General features: G+C 39.6%; 1 long non-coding RNA gene across 1 annotated transcript in view; it reads left to right on the forward strand.

Moving 5' to 3' along the window:
* The first annotated feature begins 3,268 nt into the window (after positions 1–3,268).
* LOC104975528 (uncharacterized) overlaps positions 3,269–20,528 on the forward strand; it is a 196,520-nt gene continuing 179,260 nt past the window's right edge. The window contains exon 1 of the long non-coding RNA XR_009492355.1: positions 3,269–16,643. This is a non-coding gene — a long non-coding RNA (uncharacterized lncRNA). The remainder of the gene's footprint in view (positions 16,644–20,528) is intronic.

A 20,528-nucleotide genomic window follows, 5' to 3' on the forward strand; every position in this document is an offset into this window, starting at 1 on the left:
TATTTGTTGCCTCCAGAGTGTTTTTGATCTCATTTATTGCATTATTCATTATATATTGACTCTTTTTTATTTCTTCTAGGTCCTTGTTAAAGCTTTCTTGCATGTTCTCAATCCTTGTCTCCAGGCTATTTATCTATGATTCCATTTTGATTTCAAGATTTTGGATCATTTTCACTATCATTATTTGGAATTCTTTTTCAGGTAGATTCCCTATCTCTTCCTCTTTTGTTTGGTTTGGTGGGCATTTATCCTGTTCCTTTACCTGCTGGGTATTCCTCTGTCTCTTCATCTTGTTTAAATTGCTGAGTTTGGGGTGTCCTTTCTGTATTCTGGCAGTTTGTGGAGTTCTCTTTATTGTGGAGTTTTCTCACTGTGTGTGGTTTTGTACAGGTGGCTTGTCAAGGTTTTTTGTTTAGGGAAGCTTGTGTTGATTTTCTGCTGGGTGGAGCTGGATTTCTTCTCTCTGGAGTGCAATGAAGTGTCCAGTAATGAGTTATGAGATGTCTATGGTTTTGTAGTAACTTTGGGCAGCCTGTATATTGGAGCTCAGGTCTGTGTTCCTGTGTTGCTGGAGAATTTGCGTGGTATGTCTTGCTCTGGAACTTGTTGGCCCTTGTGTGGTGCTTTCTTTCAGTGTAGGTATGGAGGCATTTGATGAGCTCCTGTCAATTAATGTTCCCTGGAGTCAGGAGTTCCCTGGAGTCAGGGTTTGGACATAAGCCTTCTGCTTCTGGTTTTCAGTCTTATTTTTACAGTAGTCTCAAAACTTTTCCTTCTATTCAGCACTATTGATAAAACATCTAGGTTAAAGATGAAAAGTTTCTCCACAGTGAGGGACACCCAGAGAGGTTCACAGAGTTACATGGAGAAGAGAAGAGGGAGGAGGGAGTTAGAGGTGACCCAAATGAGATGAGGTGGAATCAACAGAGGAGAGAGTGGGCTAGCCAGTAATCACTTCCTTATGTGCACGCCACAACTGGACCGCTCATAGATGTTCACGGAGTTATACAGAAAAGAGAAGAGGGAGGAAGGAGACAGAGGTGGCCAGGAGGATTAAAGGGGGGAATGAAAAGGAGAGAGACAGATCCAGCCAGTAATCAGTTCCCTAAGTGTTCTCCACCATCTGGAACACACAGAAATTCAGAGTTGGGTAGAGCAGAGAGGGGTTAGGGAGGAGACACAGGCGACCTAGTGTAGAAAAAGGAGAGTCCAAAAGGGGAGGGAGCAGTCAAGCCAGTAATCTCGCTCCCAAGTAAAAATGGGTACTGAAGATTGGGTTCTTAAAGGTACAAAATTGATAACAAATACCAAAAAGCAAAAATTAAAAATCTAGAGTAGAGTTTGGAATTTAAAAAATACAATGTTAAAGAAAAGAAGAAGAAAAAGAAAGAGAGAAAAAAAAAAAACCAAAACAAAGTCACAAAAATTATTAAAAAAATATAGGTACAAAATTGATAACAAATACCAAAAGCAAAAATTAAAAATCTAGAGTAGATTTTGGAACTTCAAAAATACAATGTTAAAGAAAAGAAGAAGAAAAAAGAAAGAGAAAAAAAAGTCACAAAAATTATTAAAAAAATATATATATATGAAGTTTGCTTTAAAAAAAATAGGGTCTTTTTTTTTGCAAAGTAATAGTAGGTTATACAAGTGAAAATTAAAGGAGTAATAGAGGACTTAAAATTTTTTTAATTAAAAAAAAAAGAAAGAATGATTGTAAAAATAGTAAAAATATATCTAGGACTTTCTCTGGTGTTGTTGTGGGTATTGTGGGGTCAGTTCATTTTTGGCTAGTTCCTTGGTCCAGCTTATATTTCTCAAGATCTTTAGGCCCCTTCCTATGTAGTAAGTACTAACGACAGGGTTTTAATCTATTGCACCTGTCACTTCCAAGGCGGTTCCCTCTGTTTTAGCTTCTTCTGTTTGCTGGTCTCTTCAGTGTCTGATTTCTGCCCTGACACAAAGGGGACGGTGGTGGACACTTTTATTTATTTTTTTTAAGGCTCACTTGTTCAGTCGCACTGTGGGGAGGGAGGGACGCTGCAAACAAATAACACTGGCGTGTGCTCGCAGTGCCTCAGCCACACTGGGCCTGCCCCTGATCGCGGCGTGTGTACCCTCCCTCCCCACACTGCTCAGGCTCTAGGTTGCTCCGCCAGGAACCATCCGAGGCTGGCCCTGGGCTGCAAGCACCTCCCAGGTCTAAGCCGCTCAGGTTCAGGCACTCAGGTAGTCCTCAGAAGCGCAGACTGTGTTGGGCCTGCGTTTTGTGCCCTTCCCAGGTCCAAGCAGCTCAGGTGATGAGGTATTTGGCGAGCGTGGTCGCTGCGACTTATCGCCTCCCCGCTGCTGGGTTTTCTGGGTGTACAACCGGCGCACCTTCTCAGGCGGATGTTGACCATCCAGAACCCAAGAAGTCTTAGTTAGCAAAGAAGCCTGCTTACAGTTTTGTAGATAATGTCTCTCTGGGGCTGCGATTGCCCTCTTCCGGCTCTGGCTGCCTGTCACCAGAGGGGATGGTCTGCAGACGGCTATATCTGTTCCGTCTTTTGTTCTGTGCGCAGGCCTGGAGGTGTCTTAGGTTAGGGCTGGCTTTTCGCGTGGTAGTTATCCCACAGTCTGGTTTGCTACCCCAAGTTAGTTCACTCAGATACCCCTTGGGGCATTCAGGCCAGATCCTTACTCTAAGCGATGCAGCCCGCACTTCCCTGCCCAGCCCCTGCTTGCTAGTGGTGGGTCCAGGCGTCTGTGCTGCTTCTCCGCTGGGGGAGAAGCATTGGGCACGTAATCTGTGGGTTTTAATTATTTATTTATTTTTCCTCCCTGTTATGTTGCCCTCTGTGCTTCCAAGGCTCGGCACAGACTTGGCAGTGAGAGTGTTTCCTGGGGTTTGGAAACTTCTCTTTAAGACTCCCTTCCCAGGATGGAGCTCCGTCCCTCCCTCTTTTGTCTCTTTTTTTGTCTTTTGTATTTTTTCCTATCTCCTTTCGAAGACAATGGGCTACTTTTCTGGGTGACTGATGTCCTCTGCTGGCATTCAGAAGTTGTTCTGTGGAATTTACTCAGCGTTTAAATGTTCTTTTGATGAATTTGTGGGGGAGAAAGTGGTCTCCCTGTCCTATTCCTCCGCCATCTTAGCTCCTTCCCCTAGATTTTCTCCTAATTTTGCAATTTACATTTGGGTCTACAATCTACTTTGCATTAATTTTGTGAAAAGTATGTGTCTAGATTTTTTTTTTTTTTTGCATGTTATGTCCAGTTGTTCCATTACTGTTTGTCCAAATGACTGTCTTTTCTCCATTGTATTGCTTTTGCTCCTGTGTCAAAGATCAGTTGCCTATATTAATGTGTCTGTTTCTGAGCTCTTTATTCTGTTCCAGTAATGTATTTGTCTATTCTTTCATTAATAGCACACTGTCTTGATTACTGTAACTTTATAGAAAATAAGGAATAATTTTATTATTCTGACCTTATTGTTTCTTTTTAATATTAAGTTGACTATTCTGCCTCCCCATATAACCTTTAGAATCAGTTTATCAATATCTGCAAAATAACTTTCTGAGATTTTGGTTAAGGTTGCAGTGAATCTATAGATCAATTTGAGGAGAACTAGTATCTTAATAATATCAAATCTTCTTATCCATAAACATGGAATTTCTGACTGTTTATATTTGGTTCTTTGATTTCTTTTGTCAGTGTTTTTTAATCTTCCTCATATCTATCTGGTACATATTTTGTTGGATTTATACCTAAGTGTTTAATTCTTCATGGTGTTAGTATAAATGTGTTGTTTTTCATTTCAAATTCCACTTGTTCATTGCTAGTATGTAGGAAATTAATTTCCTTTTGTATTCTGATGTTGTATCCTGCTATCTTGTTATAACTTTTTAGTTCTATTACTTTTTCTGTTGATTTCAGTCTATTCATGAAACCATCAAAGCATCCTTCAAAAAAAAAAAATCCTTCATTTCTGTTACAGTGTTTTGATCATTTGATCATTACAGCATTTCTTTTTTACTCTTTCTTTGAAAGAATATTCTTTCCCATATTTTAGCAAATGTGTCATTCCATTTTTTCCTTGGATTTTATCACTTATTTTGAGAAGTCACATTTCACCATTATCATTGCTTCACTGAAGGTAATATGTCATTTTTTTCTAGCAGTTCTAAAATATTCTCTTTCCTTTTTTACTTTTATTAGCAATTTTACCATGATGTTTACCATGATATTTTCTTTGTATTTTTCTTCCCAGGAGTTCGTAGGACTTCTTGAATCTATTAGTATGATGTCGTCTATTAGTTTTAGAAAACTCAGCCATCATTTCCTAACATATTGATGTCCTATTTTATTCTTTTCTATTTCTTTCTAAGATGCTATTCCACTTACATTAGACCTCTTCACCATGTCTTCTGTAGTGTATTAAAGGTGGCCAAATTCTTTGTTCTTCTTCCCAAAAAGGGATGGAATCTGTCTATTCCAGCCCTACCCACTTGAAATCTGTACTTGCTTTGTGATTTGATTTGACTAAGAGTACCTTATCCTTGCAACTTCCCTGGTGACTCAGTGGTAAAGAATCCGCCTGATAATACAGGAGACGCAGGTTCAGTCCCTGGGTTGGGAAGATCCCCTAGAGAAGGAAATGGCAACCCACTCCAGTATTCTTGCCTGGGAAATCCCATGGGCAGAAGAGCCTGGTGGGCTACAGTCCATGGAGTCACAACAGATTCAGATATGACTTAGTGTCTAAACAACAACACCTTATCCTGGTAGTAAGTGGTACTCAAAGTACAATATCTGAATAAGCATTGTCAGCATTACATAGACCTTGTGTAAAATGTTTATTTTTTTTTCTTATCCCAGACTTAATAAGTTAGAAACTCTGGAGAGAGGGCTCAGTGAGTATCTTTGAAAAATCCACAAGGTGACTCTGATGCATGCTAAAGTCTTAGAATGTCTGTCCTAGGCAGTAGTGATTGGTCTAAGAGGTGTCAGATGAACAAAGGACGTTTGAGTGCTTTCCTATGACTTGTATGAACTCTAGAAGGAAGAAGCTCCCTTTTCCTGATGGCATTGCTAAGGTGGTATGATGTAACCCTGGAGCTGTTGACAGCCACTGTCTTTCCCTTTGCAGTAGAAGTCCCTGTGTGTAGGACAGCATGAGACTGACATATAAGTAAAATAATGTCAAGACAACTTTGTCAGAACCCTGACTCCAACTGTATCTGAAGCTCCAGACCAACCCTTGACTTAATTATGTGAACTTTTTTTTTTCTCAAGCTGATTTGATTTGGTTTGTGTATTACAATTAAAGAATCGTGGCTAATACACAAGTAAACACCCACTTCCTTTTTCAAATGATATCCCATGTAAAGCCCCTAAAGTATAAAATAGATAATTAGAGGTCTGTTCTGAATGGAACAGAAATAGAATCCCTCAAATCTTACCTTATGGCTTTTCCCAGGCCTCCCTCACCAACTCCTAGAGACTCTAAGGAGAACAACCCTAAGGCGACATAGATTAAAGCCCACTTGTAGTAGACCTTTTCATGGCCTGTGACACAACCCTTAATTCAACTTGATTTCAACTATAGCTGTAATGGCAAATTTGCTTTTTGTGGCCCAAATCAAGCATCCTGCTTGTCTGTCTGCCTTTCTGTGTCAGGGATTCTGTCAAGTCACTTGGTTTGCTTAGCATAGATATAGGCAGCCTGAGAATTTAGGCAAACTTATGCAAACCATTGGCACCCCATTCCAGTACTCTTGCCTGGAAAATCCTATGGACAGAGGAGCCTGGTAGGCTGCAGTCCATGGGGTCGCGAAGAGTCGGACACGACTGAGCGACTTCACTTTCACTTTTCACTTTCATGCATTGGAGAAGGAAATGGCAACCCACTCCAGTGTTCTTGCCTGGAGAATCCCAGGGATGGGGGAGCCTGGTGGGCTGCTGTCTATGGGGTCGCACAGAGTGGGACACGACTGAAGCAACTTAGCAGCAGCAGCTCTGAATTTTTAGGTTCCTTCTGGCTCTGACTTTCATGTAACTCTATGTACTGTTTTAGAAACTCAACAATTACACCTGAAACTAGAATGATGAAGATGGTCAATCTGAATAGACAGATCTTTGTGGGTTTTACCTCTTTTCTAAACAGTATATCTATTTTTTCCCATTTCCCCTCCCAGAAGTATCTCAATGATCTGATTCACCCTTGATTGGTCTTTGTAAGATATAGACCCAGAAAAACAATCATAAATACTCAGACCCAAGCAAACTATATATAGGTTTTTTGACAGCCCAGAAGCTCTCAAAACTACTGACATTCAGAGCCTTATGGCTATATAGGAAATAAAGACTGAACATAAAAGCAAGTATAAGCTGAATATGATCAACTATCTTGATGGCTAAATGAAGCATAATAGCCTAAGTACTTTAGGGCTGGAGCCAAAAATACTTAACAAAAAATGGCTTCAATTTCATATTGATTTAAAAAAAATGAAACGTTACACCTGGGGATCCAGCTGTGGATTTCAACCTACTTTTCCTTGTAATTTGAGACAAATTTAAGTCTATGATAATGAACATAATCAAGAAGGGAAAACCTATTCTTTCCTTCTTTCAGCAACTAGAAATGATCAATTTGAAACTTTATTGTTGTTGCTTTTACACAGTGGTAGCTTCCAGTGGGCCTTAATAGAATGATTGTGTTGATTCCCCTTGAGGAAAAAAAGGAAGTGAAAAGACACTTGGTGTTTTAAAAGGAAGCAGGAAGAGTGTGGAGGATATGGCACAGAGGAGATTCCTACAGACTATTGTCAGGTGAGAGGTTTCCTCATGCTCATCAATGACTTCCCTCAGCACAGCTGGTCTTATCCAAGAAGAGGGAAAGCAGCTCCCTACAGATGTTGAACCCCTTCATAAGGGGTTCATGAAGGGCTCCTGTCTTTCAGCATGCTTTCTCCACTTGGTCCTTGGTGTGTGAAATTTCTTTCAAGTCAGAGCACTTCCTTTGCCACAGAAAGAAATATTTTAGTGGGAAACACCTTTTTGAAGAGGTAGTGGATAGAGTTGGGAGTCAGGAGACAGAACCTTTGCTTCTGCTCTGTAGACAGTTGGCTCTGTGAACTCGAATAGGTCACTTAACCTTTCTGAGGCTTGGTCTTCACACCTGTAAACTGAGTGTGTTCAGAAAAGATGATCTCTGTCATCCTTTGCAGCTCCAAAATCTGGATTATTGTCTCCCTGGTACGGAAGAAGGTCATAGAACTCTGCTGTCTGCAAGGTATTAATGTGAAAGATGGAGGAAGTCATCAGGGATGCTAATGCTTTGTTAATTACACCAACAGCTAAGTTACATTATCACTGCTCAATGCCGTGTCATTGCCAAGAGGGCATCCAATGCTGTTATCTTCAGAGCTTGCAACATTTTCCAAAAGTGACAATGTGTCACAGATCTCATCAGTATCACTTTGAATATGGACTCATATCAGAACTTATCTTTAGTTGATTCTGAAAATTCATCATTCTATAGCATGCTCTTCGTACATTGGAAATGATTTGATGATTTTAAAAAAAACTTTTATAATCCCTGATATTTTATTAAAAGCTTCTTTAATTCTTCTTTATACCTATGACTCCCAATCTTTCTGGTGAAATGTGACCACCCTCAAATCAAGAGCAGTTGGAAATTCATCTCAACTCTGAGGACAACGGATTTAGAGCAATTTGGACCTAATATGTAGACCACTTACATTTAAATGCTGCAACTTTTCAGCTCTAGTTATAGAATTCCTCCTTGTAATTCTCCACAGGAGTAATAGTCAAATTTTCTGCAGCTTATTCTTATCGAATAGGGGATTGAGATGCAGTTTACTTAAACCTACTGTGGAAAGTTACTGTGGGAAAATATTCAAGTTTCCAGTAATTTTTCCTTCTTCTTATGTCCATTTTAAATGAAATGATGTAACATATACTTTGCAGGTATTAATAGGACAATAAGAAGAGCCATAAAATACAATAGACCACACCTTTCTTGGTAGTTATAGTACATCTGCTGGTAACACTACCAAGAAACATACATGAGGTTCCTGTCCAAAAGATTTTTTCCTTGTACGAGAACAATATGTACATCTTTACTTCTTTTGTAACACTGAATACCAAATTCCAACAAGAAAATGGGAAATAATAGTGCAGTCACGCAGAAGATAACTAATGAACATGACCAAAGTCCAGTTGACATTATCCATACCAAATTATTTTATTGAGAAAAATTCCTTTTAACAATAGGAAAAGCAGTGGGCTATGCATTTCTCCTTCAATAGAAACCTACTCAGCTCTTATTTAATTACCTTAGACAACTTTCTTCTCAGAAACAACAGCATTATAATGAATGTACCATTAGGCAGCAACCAGATTTATTTCTGGAAACAGAGAGGTTTGAAATCTACAGTAAGTAGGAAGTTTCTGTAAGCAGAGAACAAAAATGGCTGAGAGAACTTACTAATGTAGAGCACGCCATTTGATCTCTTATAATTGTATACTACTTGCTAAAAATTCAAAACTGAGATGGTAAGAGAAGAGGAAACAGCATGGGAGGAGACAGATAAAATTCTTGGGTTTCTAGAAACAACTTGAGTTATTTCTGTTCTGCAGCTTATTCCTTTGAATGATATACAACATTATGGCTCAGTTGGTATTCAGATTATGGGACAACTGGATTCTAGTTGTGAGCTCATCACAGGGTGATCATCTTAGTATGATACTATCATTGTGAAGCTATTACCTGGTTAAATAAGTCTTGCCTGACATCTCTGATTTGGCAGGATAAATTATTGAGATATTAGTTTATATTTTGTTTTGACTGATACAAAAGAATCAGAATGATTGGGAGCTGTATGTGTGATATTTCAAAATTTTGGTCTCTCTTTTCAGAAGGTATATGTGTGCATGTTTAGCCATGTCCATCTCTTTGCAACCCCATGTATGGTAACCCACCAGGCTCCTCTGTTTATGGAATTTTCCAGGCAGAAATACTGGATGGGTTGTCATTTCCTACTCCAGGGAATCTTACCAACCCAGGGATTGAACTCACATCTCCCACACTGGCAGGCAGATTCTATACTACTGTGCCACCTGAGAAGCCCCTTGCATAAGATGCCCAAGTCTTATTTTATTATTCTTCCTCTCAGGGACATTTATTAGGCCCAGTACAGAGGCTACTTGAAGTTAGTTTTTCTACTTGGTTTTTATGATTCTCATTGATAAGGGGCAGAACAAAGAGAGAGATGAGAACTTCCCTGGAATGGGAATAAGGCAGAGGATGATGGGTCCAAGTATATCAGAGACCAGTACCCTGAAGTTTAGTAGCAAGCCAGGTGGTGGGATCTCAGAAGGTGATGGTGGTGTGTCCAGACTGTGGAATCTATAGGTAAGCTGGTCAACAGTGATTATTTTTTCCTAGACTCACTTCCCCCATATTACCTCCTTGACTTGACCCAGGTATCACAATGGAACCTGGAAAGACATCTAGAGAATGAGACAGAGGGTAGGGAGAATGGCCCTAATTGTTGTGATCGAAACTACCAACAACTTGGCAAGATGGAGACTTGCATTCCTTTGACAGGACTGCTGTAAGGAAGTATTACAAACTGGAAGGGCTTAAATTACAGAGATGTATTGTCTTATAGTCATGGGGGGCCAGAAGTAAGAGATGAAGTGTCAGAAGCATTGGCTACTTCCCTGAGATCTGTCAGGAAGAATTTGTTCCATGCCTCTTATCTATCTTCTGGTGGTTTGCTGGCAATCTTTGGCGTTCCTTGGGTTGTAGACGTAGCACTCTGATCTTGGTTTTTGGCTTAATAAACTATGTGTGTAAAAATTGTCTTAGCTTGGGCTTTTATAGTAAAAGGACCACAGCCTGGGTGGCTTAAATAATAAATATTTCTCGCAGTTCTGGAGGCTTGAAAGTCCAAGGTCAGAGCTCTGTGAGAGCCAGTGTCTGCTGAAGACACTTTTCCCAATTTGCAGACAGCTGTCTTCTCCTTGCATCCTCACATGGGAGAGAAAGAGAGAGAGGATGCAAGCTGTCTTGTGTCTCCTCTTGTAAGATTGCTAACCTCATGAGGCCTTCACTCTCAAAACTTAGTTGTCTTCCAAAGGCCCCACCTCCTGTTACCATTACAATGGGGGACAAAATTCAGTCCATAACAGTGACTGTGAACTAAGATTGGAAAGATTGTGGGAGGGAAAGATTTGAAAGTTAGGAAAAAATAACAGTCCTATTTTTCTAAGTTCCAGTTGAAATGCCTGTAGGACACACAGATGAAGATGTCAAGAAGGTAATAAGATAGATGAGTTTTGAGCTAAACCTTGAGGTTGGGGCTAGAGGATTGTTTCATACAGACTGTGTTTAAAACCAAGGTCCAGACGAGGTCATTTGGGAGAATATTTGGACAGAAAAGATGAAGAATAAATCTTGTTGTACTCACACTTCAGTGATTGAAAAGAGGAGAGGAAACTAGCAAAACTGGTTGAGAAGGGATGACCAGTGAGGTGGAAGGCAAATTGGAAGAAATCAAGAGATGGGAATATTTCAAGAGAAACGGAGTGGAAAACTGTGCCACATGCTGCTGAGAGGTCAGGCTAGATGAGTATAGCAAAGCAATCATTTGTGTTAGAAATATGGAAAACACCTCGATAAAAGTGGTTTCAGTGGAATTGGGGTTGGGATAGGGATGGGGGAAATAAACCTAATTATAAAGGATTGAGAGGAGACTAGAAGCAAAGAAGCAGAAATATATTCATTTAGATAAGTTTTTTCAAGAATTTTGCTAAGAGGTAGAACAGAGAAATATGGTGAATGGGTTATACTTCAGTGACAAAACCAACTAAAATCACAAGAAAAGTTGGCTATATTACCTGTAAGGCTTCCCCTGTGGCTCAGCTGTTAAAGAATCTGCCTGCAATGTGGGAGATCCAGGTTTGATCCCTGGGTTGAAAAGATCCCCTGGAGAAGGGAAAGGCTATCCACTCTAGTATTCTGGCCTGGAGAATTCCATGGACTGTATAGTCTATGGGGTAGCAAAGAGTTGGACACAACTGAGCCACTTTCACCTTCACAGCTGGCGTGAGCCAGGGTCCTGCACTATGAGGTCTTCTGATTTCTGGACACAGGCTGACAGAACTCTCCCAATCCAGAATATTCTCTCTTGAGGGAAGAAGGAAGGAGCGAGAAGCAGATCTGTGCTATGTTTGAAGTCTTCAGCTTGCACTTGTCATACTTTATATTTGTTCACATTCTATTGACCAAAGCAAGTTACGTGACTAAGCTCAGTGTCACTGACGTAGAGAAGTATCTTCCTTCTGCAGAAGATGCTGCACTTCTCATGGTGATGGGAAGGTATGTGTACTTGTCTTCTAAGGAAGAAGTAATTACTTGGGAGTAATAATCAGTCTGCTCCCCAAGCATACACAAATTTTTGGTGGGTGATACAAATCGTGTTTGTATGCTGTTGAAAATAATGCAAGAAAGAGACACATTCACTACAGAAAAATGTCTGTGAGGTGAGAAAATAGATGTGTTTTAGGGGTAAGGATTAATAGGAGGAAAGGCATACAGAAAGTATAGATATTAAAAGATTGATAGTTTTGCCATCTTTTATAATAAGACTTCTTTCTTTCTAAATTTTGATTCTTTTCTGACTTTCCAATAATTTCTGAGATCACGGTCCATGGGAGATATATTGTGAAACTTGAATGTTTAGGAATTTTCCTTTGTTGCCCTCAACAAAAGCAAATAGAGATTTATTTTTAAATCTTCAATTGTCTAAAGACATTGCCACATTTTTGTAGTCATATATTATGACTATAGCAGAGGCTACAGAAGATATCATAATCCCCAGGACATGCCTCATGCATGTTAGAGCAGACCAGTTCACAGTTACTGAGCGAGTACTTGCATGAACTCCACCCATCACATTTCTCAGGCAACTTTTTAATTAATGATTCTTTAATATTTTAAATTTGTTCATATCTTTTAGCTCTGGAAAAACAAAACCCAATTCCCTTTCATGAATACAAGGTATGAAAGGAAAAGATAAATCTTATAAGCATGTACTTTGAGAACAAAGCTCTTTAAATGTAGATATATCAGGTACAATAAAAAATTCTTACATATAAGTTTAGCCTCTTTTCTGAGAACATTTGAGGAAAAGTTACATACCTATTAGGGTGGTAGAGGAGCAGGGCTTTTGCAGTGAAAACTGGATCTTCCTTATAATGTATATATTAAGAACATCAATCTTGGTAATAACTTCCACTAGATGAACACATACGAAGGAATTCATGTACCAAGAGTTAAGAAATGAATTCATTTCCTTCTCATAAAAAATATCCTTTTCTTCATAGCACGGTATAAGGTAGTAACTCAAGTAATTATCACTGAAGAATGAGAACACCTACTTAAAGTACTCTTGTATAGATGGTTATCTTGCTGTTGTCACTAAGCAAAGCCTTTGGGACTAGCGAGACGGGTGAGAATGCTCAAGTGTGTGGGCACTTCAATATGCAATGGAATTTTTCAGCAGATTTTGAGCTATTGAGTTGCCACTTGTCTTCTCTGAAAACCATGATTCTTAATTATGAGAAACACATTTTGACAAAGATTGAGAGTGGCAGAGACTTAAGTGGGAAAGTTAGCTGTCAGAATATCATCTGTCCCTCATTTTTCTGAATTTAGGAGAGTATTTGGGAACAAAGTCCCAATTTCATAGCTATTACTCCTTCACAGATAACTTGGCAGTGATTTGGGAGAGAGTCTCATGACATTTCTGCCTGATAATTTTTAATCATTCTTTTTAAAAAAAAATCCACTTGGTTAGATTTTGAAACTTAGGTGTTGTCACAGTCAATAGCAAACTCAGAGACCTCTCTGGGAGACAAGTCTTCAGCTGAAGTTTGGACATAGATGGACCCAAGTTTCAAATCTGGCCCTGCCACTCACTCACTCACTGACTTTGGACAAGTTTCTTTATTTTGTTAAAGTAGGTTTAGCTCATCTAGAAACAAGAATGCTAGTACTGCCTTGCTAATTAATTTGTTTACTCTTTTAATAAATACAAAGTACTTATTATTTTCAGGCTTCCCTGTGGCTCAGTGGTAAAGAATCTGCCTGCCAGTGCAGGAGATGCAAGTTCAATCCCTGGGTCAGGAAGAGCCCCTGGAGAAGGAAATGGCAACCCACCTCAGTATTCTTGCTTTGGAAATTGCATGGACGGAGGAGCCTAGCAGGCTACAGTCCAGAGGGGTCACAAAAGCATAGGACATGACTTAGTGACTAAACAATGACAGCTTCCTATATTCTCATCCCTGAGTTGTGTGCACTAGGGATGCAAATAATAGTAGCTAATTTGGGGGTGAGTATTAACCAAGTTCAAGCCCATTCTAAATATATCTCCTTTATTTTTCCCATCAGTTTTATGAATAAAATAGATGTTCTAATGCTCATTTATTAGATGAGTTAGAGTTAGAGTGTAAGTAACTTGTCCAAGTTACATAAAGTAGAAATCAGGGAAACTAAAATTCAGATCAAGACAGCTTTCAGTTGAAAGTGCATGCTCTTATCTACTGTACTGTACTCTATAGATACAAAGGTAGAACTCCTGATGCTAGTGTTGACACAGAAAAGAAGATAAACAGTTATATTAAATGGATGTGCAAAGTATCCAGACATTTTGGAGAAACAAGCACTTAATTCCCTGGAATCAACTTTGGTCTGAAATCGAAGACTGTGATAAATCTATGAAAGTTTTATCTGTAGACTGGATTGTTGCTAATTTCAGAGTCACCGATATCAGAAACACACATACATACTAGAGCTTTAAAAATGCTCGTATTTATCATTTTAAAGTCAGACATTCCATAAAAATTAATGATGTCACAGTGATAAGTACCAAAAATTTTACCAAATGTCTGCTTTTGAGGAAATACTTAATCCATGCCACCATTTACATTAAAGAAGGACTATTTAAAAAATCCTGATACTGATAATGATTGATACTACTAAGAATACACTTCACAGAAAATATGCTGATATAATTTTCATTAATCAAGTGCATATTTTAATAAAAATATGAAAAGTGATTTTTATGAGCACATTATAGGAAGATGTGATGTGTGAACTGTACCGTAAAGGTGCCAATAAATCAGAATGAAAATGGTGCATTTGTAATGACTTGAAGTTTGGGTTAGATAAAATGAAATTGGAAAGTTTTGAATTAATAGGTCATCACAGGCTTGGAGACTTGCTTGCAATCCAGTGTTTGTATGTATTGTATGCTATTAACTTGAAAGCAAAAATGGCTTCTGTAAAACATTGATTTTTGTTAATTAGACAACTTCAAGCCTTTGAACATGAATCATTAACTGCTGATATTGCCCTAAGGACAAATGTTTGTGATCTCATGGGGCTTTTAAAATAAAGAAGATGAGGAAACAATGAGGAAAGGAAAGTGCTTATTTCTCAGTTTTAGATTATCCAATTATTCCAAGTAGAGAAATATCATTAATAGGGTCCCTTAAAATAGAACTAAGTGGGAAACTAGGAAGAAAGAATCCTCAGTTGCAGGCATGAAATTTGATGATAATTTTAATAGATAAAAATTATGAAAAATTGCTATTTATTATTTTAATGGTGACAGGAGACTAATGCAAGTTCCTATATGTGAAGAAAATGTGACTTGTGGCAGCAATATCTGCCAGTCTGTAGTCTGTGAGACTACAGACTACGGAACTCTGTTTGCAAAGAAACCCATCAGCCATTATTAAGGAATCCTGTGATGTTCTTGGCAAAGACTATGTAGATTGGAATGGAGATTTCATTATATATTTAAATACACTTGGATTCATAGTTCACTGATCTTGAACACCCTGACTCTCATTTCAGTTCAGGTTTCTTTGGGTCTTTATTAATGGTGATTTTTGCATTTATTACATCACATTGAGAGGGACTTTTCCCCCTATGTAGGTTTACTTCCCATGTGCTGTTTTTATTAGTGATGCTGAGTGCTTTATCCAGCAATCCAGACCATGTGACAGATTTCCTGGGAACGTTTACAGGATTGTCTCTATGATACTTGGTGTCAGTATCTACTGTACACATATTGGCGAAAGAATCACACGCCCTAGTTTATTCTGCAGAACTATATATAACCAGGCCTAGCCCACTTTGCTCTGCTTTTACATTGCAGCTCCTCTGGGGCCTCTGCTGGTGGGAAACAAAAGTGTAGAGATGACAGGTCAGCACCAACATGTCATTTCACTGACATGGAGGGACATCAGCACTCAGAGATTATAGGCAGGGGTTTAAGGAGAAATGGAGTGAGGTGGTCAAAACAGAAAAACAACTCTTTATCACTCTGTAAAATGAGAAGTTCATGTTTAAAGATTGCAGATGTTATGACTGTTTGTTGCTTTGACATCTTACATTCATTCCTCCGGCTTTCTCTGAAGTTATGCGAGGGTCAGGTTGGGTTTTTCCTTCTAACACTTTTTTCCTTATCTTTCTTTCCTCCTGTGCACTCTTCTTGTTATTTCTTCTGTCCTGCTCCTAACAATGAGGAGCAAGTAAGTGGAGGTCAGAAGTTCTGACCACGCTACTCCCTGTCTTCTCTTCCTTGCCTGCCTCTCTCCTTAAAACCATGAATGGAATAACGGCAGCATATTTGTATTTTTCGTCTGACCATTTCATAGCATTCTTGTGTTCAGAACCTTCCATTTGAGTCACCATTTGTTCTGCTTCAGCATCCTGGCCTAGTAAATCTGACTCTCCCAAGTCCTCTCCCTCATATCTCACTTTCCTGACCTATTTCTTGCCACTGTAGGAAGGTATTTTTTTCTAGTTCACTTTTGAGGAGAGGGGATCTCTTTATGTGCTTCATTTTAATAAAAATGGTGGCCCTTTTGCTGGCTGGTGTCATTTCATGATAGTCTTCAGGCAGTAAAAGAGAGAAATGTATTTTAAATGAAAGCAACAGGCACCATGTGCTCAGATGGGTGCAAGGCATTTGGAACAGCAAATTATCTTCTTTGTGTGTGAGTGATTATTAGACTTTTAATGACCATTACTGTTAGAATTTTAAGGTGGTCTTAGATCTGGGTTAGCAGTTTGAAATATGGCTACATTAGCTGAAGCCTCATTATAGGAAGTCATATTCTTTCTACCTGTTTCTAGATAAGAGCCCAAGCAAGGTTTAGTTTTCACTTAAGTAGACCTTTTACTGGGGTTGGGGGTCTTACGGGAGTGTAGGCCTATATTGTCAACAATTCTTACTAATTGCATAATAAGCTAATTATATAATATCATTAATCATATAATAAGCACTTGGGTATTTAGAAAGAAGGGAGATTCAAATGTTTGGAAAGACATCCTGTTTACAGTTTTATTTGTGGAGGCAGTGCATATCTTTTTGATCACTGATTCTGAGATTCTGTTTCTGTTTGTCTGAAGCCTAAGAAGAGACTTGGTCCATAAGGGACACTCCTTAAGTGTTTGCTAAATGAATGAATACAAAATGCAAACACATGGAAAGGAAGTCCACTGTGAGCAAGATGAAGGTGCTCAGGCACTGTGAATGAAGCCATAAGAGGAAAAGGTGAGAGCACCGTCTTCAGCAGAAATAGTGAGTAAATGCACGCAGTGTGTCCTGCTTTGTCTTTTGACCTCTCAGTGCCTTAGACTCTTCGTGGATAAAATAAAGGGCCATAATTAGTTCAGTGCTTTTAAAACATTAACTTTGTGCATGATAATCACCTTTTTGAGTGTAGGGTGTGGGAACCCATCCTTAGGAGTCTGGTCTGGTAGCTCTGGCTGGACTTTAGGATTTTGCATTTTGTATAAGCCCCATGGATGATTCTGAGAGTAGTGTCCATGGATGATCTTTAAGTTTCTTATGTACCTTAGAATTTCTCCTTCTACTTGTCCCAGAGTACTGACATCTAAAAATCCTGATGTTCTCAGAAATTCATCATTTATGGTGCTTCTTATAACTCCCCATTATTCCCTGTCTACACCCTGCAATTCTGATCTTTAGTATCTCTATTAAGTAGAGATTTTGAAGCTCAGTCACTTCTGTGAATCAATGGCTGTTCAGAAAGTTGTGACTGGAATGAAGCCAGAGTCCTCTGTACAAGAGATGGCCTCCCCTGCTCGAGAAACTGCTTCCCTCAGAAAGGGCTGTGAGAGGGAAATATCTTGACTGACCCACCCAGGTCAGTGCTCTCCAACTTGGCTCCCACATGCGCATCTCTTTTTGAAGACTGTCCTGCTCAGGGTCACTGAGATATTCCTGATAGAGTGGAAGCCACAATGGGTTCAGCTGCTGTCTGTTCCAATGAGGCATTTCAGCTTTTGATATGCTGTGCTTTATGTGAGAAAAGGTGGCAGGCCCTACATGAACCTTCACTGCTGTTATTGTTGAAATACTAGTACCTGTTTTCACCTCTACTCATACCTGCCAAAATTCCTTTCAGTGATGAATATTCTTTAGCTGAGTTGATGGACTGTGGCCCTCTGGACCTGAGTTCCAGTATACATGCCTGGAGTAAAATGACATTTATTTTCCTTCTGTTTCATTTTTATATGATTTTTATAGGAATGCATTTTACAGTTCAATAGCCATAAAAAGTGAATGAGCATGGATAATCCTGTTAAATATCTCTTTCCTCCTAGTGCTCTAGAATTTCTTTTTAAATGCGATAAATCTTTCCTATCAGCTTGTCGTCCCTCCTGTCTCTTCCTTGCATGCATGCTTATGCATGCTGAGTTATGTCTGACTCTTTGTGGCCCCATCAACTATAGCTCGCCAGGCTCTTCTGTCCATGGGATTTCCCAGGCAAGAATACTGGACTGGGTTGCCATGCCCTCCTCCAGGGGATCTTCCTGACCCAAGGATTGAACCCACATGTCTTGCATCTCCTGCATTGGCAGGCAGATTCTTTACCACTGAGCCACCAGGGAAGCCCCATCTCTTCCTCAGATCACTCTGATTTTCTGGTTGGTGAGGAGTGTTTGCAGTATTCTGCAAGTGCCTCTGCCTTAACAGGGCTTTGTGAAACATATCATTGTCCTCTTGCTCAGATTGCAAATATTGTCCTGCAAGTTCATTTCCATGATGTGTTTTGGGAAGCAGTATGTTGCCAAGTTGAGAATATGGTGCTTGAAACATTGTAGATACCTATAAATGCTGTTGAATGAATGGATTAATGTCTGGATGCTGGGTGTCAAGGAGTTTTAAAATTTTAAACCTGGCTATGCTACTTATGGGAGAAGGTGATGGCACCCCACTCCAGTACTCTCGCCTGGAGAATCCCATGGACGGAGGAGCCTGGTAGGCTGCAGTCCGTGGGGTCGCTGAGAGTCGGACATGACTGAGCGACTTCACTTTCACTTTTCACTTTTCACTTTCATGCATTGGAGAAGGAAATGGCAACCCACTCCAGTATTCTTGCTTGGAGAATCCCAGGCATGGCAGAGCCTGGTGGGCTGCCGTCTATGGAGTCGTACAGAGTCGGACATGACTGACGCGACTTAGCAGCAGCAGCAGCATGCTACTTATGAGTTTTGTCTCCTCAGACAACTCACTCAGCCTTTCTGAACCTCAGTTTCCTAATCTATAAATGAGGAACTCAGAGCAAATGGCTCCTTTCTGCTAAAAACTGCAATAATTCTAATATAGCTCTAATGATTAAAAAAAAGAAAAAAACACCCTGGATAGGAGTGATTGTGTATTAAATGTTTTCCTCACTTTCAGTTAGGATACTTTCAGCTGCACATTCAAAGTAACAAAATCCCAGACTGAAATAGCTTCCACAATAAAGACATTTATTATCTTATATAACAGGAAAAAGAGAGGTAGTGCATGGTTCATATTTCAGCAATTCAGCAACTCAGCAATGTCATCAGGAACCCAGGAGCTTTCAGTCTCTGATCTGCATTCTCTCACATAGCTGGTTCTCATGGCAGCTGCAAGTAAACTGGAGCATCATGCTTTTTTTTTTCACATGCAGTGAGAGAAGAAAATCTCCTAGCCAACCACACAGTATAATTCCTTCTCTTCAGGCTGTTTGGACCATGTGAAGACCTGTGTCTTATCTTTGGACCAGCTGATTGCTGGAGGACTTGAGTGGGATGATTGGATTGGACTGGTCACCTAGGGTAGGATGGACATTGGGGTCCCAACTGCAGTGTCCTCTGTTAACGCTATTAACTGTTATGCATTTGGTCTTGTAGTGCCAGGTAGAAGGCAAAATCTATCTTTGAAGTCTTTACACATGCAGAGTGTCTTTCTCCCACCTAAACAGTAAGGCCTTTGTACCCCACTTTGCTAGTCACTGGATACAGGCTGTTCTAAAAAAGGTGTGACGTCAGTGAGCCTGCTCCCTGGAGCTGAGGCAGCCCCAGAGAAGTGACAGCTGGAGGCGATCTGCTGACCACACTCCTTGCAGTTAGGAAGTGAGGCCTTTCTTCAAGGGGATCTGGGCAGTGCGTTTTTGTGTCTATCATAGAGATACCAAAGGCAAATTCTGCCTCTATCCCGATTCTGCCCATATTCTGGTTTGTGTCCAGTGAGTGCTACTAAAAGTGGTGACCAGGGGCCTATTTGACTAAAATGCATAGGAGCCTGGGCATAATAAGACTGCAGATGTGATTTCCACAATTGCTAAAATGCTTGTAGAAGGACATCTTTCAGTATGGCCTCATTTCCTTAAAACTAAGGTCTCATTTACTCCTCAAAGATGCAATTTTGGAAATGGACCACATTGAATCAAAAGACAAGAACCATGTTTTATCATCACAGCAATGAGATCAGGCCAAACCAGGTCACCAGATTTCATTGTTTTTCTGAAGTTGGTGGATTTCTGGGAATGGGCTCAACTTAGGTAAATGGGATGCTTGCAGGATTTTAGAGTTCAAAGTTTACTCCTCTCAGAGAATATGTTAACTAGATTGATGTAGTAATCATTTCACTATGTATATCAAATCATTATATTATATACCATAAGTATATGATTTTTATTTTTTAAAAAAAGACTAATATGGGCCCGGTGATAAAGCTACTCTTGGTGTAGCTAAGAAAACAAATATACATGATGTAATAAAGCATGGATCAGATAAGCCCATGTTTGAATTCTGCATTAACACTTAATTGTACGATATTGGGAAAGTTTCTTAACCTCTCCAAGTCTGCATCCTCATTTGTAGGAAGGATTAGTTATTGCTGCTGTTGCAGTTATTATTTTTATTTCCACTAACCCTCTTGATTAGTCTCTACTTGTATTGCCTCTTAAAATGTGTAATTCAGAGGAGAATATAATATGCTGGACCTGGTATGATCCAGGTGGCATCGCGTGGGACTCACCTTTCCTTGTCCTAGACCGTATGTATCTGTGAACACAGCACTGTTTGTGGCAGAGCAAATAACAACCACACACGTTGTTGGCTCAGTTGTGATCAATACCTGCAGGTCTTTTTCTCACCA

The sequence above is a fragment of the Bos taurus genome, chromosome 22 (genome assembly GCF_002263795.3).
Source record: "Bos taurus isolate L1 Dominette 01449 registration number 42190680 breed Hereford chromosome 22, ARS-UCD2.0, whole genome shotgun sequence".
In the NCBI taxonomy this organism is placed as follows: domain Eukaryota; kingdom Metazoa; phylum Chordata; class Mammalia; order Artiodactyla; family Bovidae; genus Bos; species Bos taurus.